Raw genomic sequence first — 3,959 nt, forward strand, 5'->3', positions numbered from 1 at the left:
TGAGGTACATTCTGCTTCTGAAGTTGCTGAGGTGATGATTGGGATCTGCAGTGCCATCATACAGAGTCATATCCGGGAGTTTGAAGTCCTTAGAAATTTTAGTTTTCATGATTTCCCTAGTGAATGGATCTTAATCTTTGCGTGAATTGTCCTCAGGGGTGGTCCGGGTAGCTTTTGCTTTGAGATCGGCTTCGAGTTGTAGGAGTTTATCTTCTAATTCTCGACGTCGCCTTACCTCTCTTTGTAGATCCTTGCCAACTTCTCGTTGATGCTGGCTTTCCTTTTCAAGTTTCTTTAAACGATCTTGGAGTGCTTCTATCACTCCCGGATTTGATGAATTTTTATCTCCGTTAGATTCCGGAGTATCCTTCGGTGTGGTATCCTCGTTTTTGTGCGGTGTTCTATCTTCTAGATCTGAATCGTGGTCATTGTCATGGCCGTCCGCCATGGTGATGGGATGACTTCCAGGTCCCCGGCAACGGTGCCAATGTTCCGAGGGTTACCTGAAACTGTAGGTCGATCTCGGACGAGATCTTCTGTACTGGTCGGAGATGACGTGTCCGGCTGGTGGGTGGCGGCCGGAGCTGTCGTGTCTGACTTGTTGGACTGGCTGCACTGCTGATCCTTGGTCACCGGAGGGTGGGGGGTACCTGCAAGAGAGTCTGATGCTTAAGTTAGCATGGGTATTAAACAGGTTTTTAGTAGAATCAGAGTATGGGTTATACCTGGGTGCTCCAGCGTATTTATAATGGTTGTAGAGTGACCTTTTTAGATAAGATAAGTTAGTTATCTTATCTTATCTTTATCTTTGAGTTGAGGTCAGCTTATCTTCAAGGGAACCGCCCTTATCTCTATAGGCTTGGACTGCCTTTGGATTTGGGTCGTGTTCCTCTATTTGGGCCCTTTACTGGGCTTTTCTGTCGATTTGACCGACCTCTTTTGAGAAGAGGTCGGACAGCCTGACCTGAAGAGGTCGGTCGCTTTATTACTGAACATCCCGGATCGGATAGCTTGAACCAGGGTGTGAACAGATGTGTAGTTGCACCTACTCATTGAACATATCCGGTGGGCATTTCCTTGTCAAATCTTTGAACCTCTCCCAGGCCTTATAGAGTGTTTCACCATCTTGCTGTCTAAAAGTATGCACCTCAGCTCTTAGCCTGTTGACTCTATGTGGAGGGTAGAATCTTGCTAGAAACTTGTTTACCACATCATCCCATGTGGTTAAGCTCTCCTTGGGAAATGCTTCCAACTACTTTGCTGCCTTATCTCTGAGTGAGAAAGGGAACAAAAGTAGCTTGTAGGTGTCAGGGTGTATACCATTGGACTTTACAGTGTCACAAATCCTCAAGAATGTAGTGAGATGTTGGTTTGTGTCCTCCTGGGCACCTCTTCCATATGACCAGTTGTTTTGGACAAGTCTGATGAGTTGAGGTTACAACTCAAAGTTGTTAGCATTGGCTTCAGAATGCTGCTGCCACAGTTTCCTGGATTTGGGTTGATGTAGGAGCCTAAGACTTTCCTCTCTTGCCCAACATGATTGCCAACATCCTTTCCAATATTGTTTTGCACTTCGTCATCCATGGTGGTTCTCAGATCCTCCTCCACTAGTTCCTCTCCAACTATGCCTTTGCCTCTTGCTTCCTTCCTTACTCTAACGAAGGTCCTCTCAGGTTCACTATCGAAGGAAGATGAAGTTTCTCCCCTTCTACCTGTCATACATTCAACAAGCAGCAAGCAGAGGGTAAGTGAAGGAATCACTCTTGTTAAGATTAGTGGTTAGCTTGGTTGATGCAATTAATCAAACAGTTAGAAGAATGAAAATATGAACAATGAATAACTAAGATACTCAGAGTAAAAAAAAGAGAAACAGAATGGACAGTAAAATTAAAGAACTAAAGGAAAAATAACAATGTAATTAAAATGCTTAATCTAGCTCTCCAATCAATTTAATCATTGTCAAATTCAAACCAATCCCTGGCAACGGCGCCATAAAATTTGATGACCGGAATTCACTCCCCATATGAAAATGATGAATCCGTTCTTTTGGCAAGCGCACCAAAATTATCGTCAAGTAATAACCCACAGTGGAGTGGGATTGTATCCATAGAGATTGGTAGATTTGAGCAATTTTAATCAATTGGTGAATTAGTCAAGCTAAACAGAATAGATTGTGATTGCAGAATTGTAAATATGCAGAAATATAAATGACATCAAAAGTAAACGAAAGCAGTAAATGGCAAATAAGTAAAGTGCATAAACATAAATAGCTCAAAGTAATTGGGAATGCGGATTTGCAGAATATAAAGAAAGTTATAAAGAAAGTGGAAGATAAGAATAGGGGGATTCATTGAGATCAGGAGATATTATCTCTTTGGATTAAATCCAGTTATATCCTCTTCAATCATGCAACTCATTGACTTCTTGGCAATCATGATTGATTGAGCCCCAATCCCTTGGCGACTCAATCTCTCAGATCTTGATCAATAGCCAATTCCTTGGTCTAATTACTCATGAAGAGAGATATGCTTGGTCCCTGATTATACCACACATCATCATAGGTCCAAGTAGAGGGAGGATTATATGTCACCATATCCAAACACCAAAACCCAGATCCTACTCAAGTGTGAGAAGGGATTTCTAGCTTGGTTTCATGTTTTCTTTTCCAAGGTTCCCATGAAACTGATTTTGCATTCAACCCCTTTTCCAAGGTGATTGAATACTAACATTAAAATGAAATTCCTTCTAGCAAATCAAAGAGAAGATGAAGAGAAGAAGAAATTCACTATCATTAATCCATCAAGTACAACAGAGCTCCCTCTCTCAATGAGAGGGAATTTAGCTACTCATAGCTCAAAGAAAAGTAAGAGATGGAAAAGTGAATCTAACTATGCTTCAACTAATAGCTCAATAGCTTAACCCCTTTCTCAGTACTTAAAGGGGTTATTTATACTACTCTTAGCACTAGAAATAAAGAAAATACAAAAGTGAAAAAAAATTACAATTTGGAGGGAAAAGAAGCTCAATAAACGTGATCTCCCAGCTGGCGTGTGGCTGGCGCTTCAGTGGTGTGCCACGCCTCACTCTGATTCTGGCTTGGCGTGCCACGCCTCACTCTGATTCTGGCTTGGCATGCCATGTCCAACTCTTCAAGTGGCATGCCCTCCTTCATTAGCATCCCTGGCGTGCCACGCCTTCGAGCCCAAGTGGCATGCCCAGGGTCTTTTAATCACTTGTGTAGCCTGGCATGCCACGCCTTCGAGCCCAAGTGGCACGCCCAGGCCTTCTCCCTCTTCTTCTTGCTTCTGGAAAATTGAACTAGCGTGGCACGCCCAAGGTCTGGCGTGCCACGCCCATTTGTGTGCTTGGCTTCTTCACTGGCGTACCACGCCTAGCATTCAAGTGGCACGCCCAGGTCTTCTCTGGGTTGATTAGTGATGAAGGCGTGCCACGCCTGGGTGGAGAATGGTAGCTGGCGTGCCACACCTTCGATACCAAGTGGCACACCCATATGGTTGGCCTCCTATCTCTCTCTCTGAAAAACTGTACTAGCGTGCCACGCCCAACATTCAAATGGCACGCCCAGCCTTTGTCTTAGCCTTTTTGTACAGTGGCGTGCCACGCCCAGATGCTCAAGTAGCACGCCCAAGTAAGGGTGGAAGCTTGGCATGCCACGCCTTTGATCTCAAGTGGCACGCCCAGGCCTTTTTAGCCTTCATCCTCTTCTCTGGAATCTTGTACTAGCGTGCCACGCCATGCTGCTCAAGTGGCACGCCCATCATTTGTGGCCTTCGTAAGCTTGGCGTGCCACACCTGGCTCCTCAAGTGGCACGCCCAAGTGACTTTTGAAGCTGGCATGCCATGCCTTCGATATCAAGTGGCACGCCTATGGCTCAAGTGGTGAGTTAGGCGTGCCACGCCCAACCTGGTGTGCCACACCCCTTTAGTGGCCTTCATTG

At 44.8% G+C, this 3,959-nt stretch overlaps 1 non-coding gene across 1 annotated transcript; it reads left to right on the forward strand.

Moving 5' to 3' along the window:
• The first annotated feature begins 1,055 nt into the window (after positions 1 to 1,055).
• LOC112773862 (small nucleolar RNA R71) lies at positions 1,056 to 1,162 on the forward strand. The gene has a single exon (XR_003188387.1). It is a non-coding gene; the product is annotated as a small nucleolar RNA R71 (small nucleolar RNA).
• Positions 1,163 to 3,959: the final 2,797 nt, after the last annotated feature.

The sequence above is a fragment of the Arachis hypogaea genome, chromosome 18, assembly GCF_003086295.3.
Source record: "Arachis hypogaea cultivar Tifrunner chromosome 18, arahy.Tifrunner.gnm2.J5K5, whole genome shotgun sequence".
NCBI classification, from domain to species: domain Eukaryota; kingdom Viridiplantae; phylum Streptophyta; class Magnoliopsida; order Fabales; family Fabaceae; genus Arachis; species Arachis hypogaea.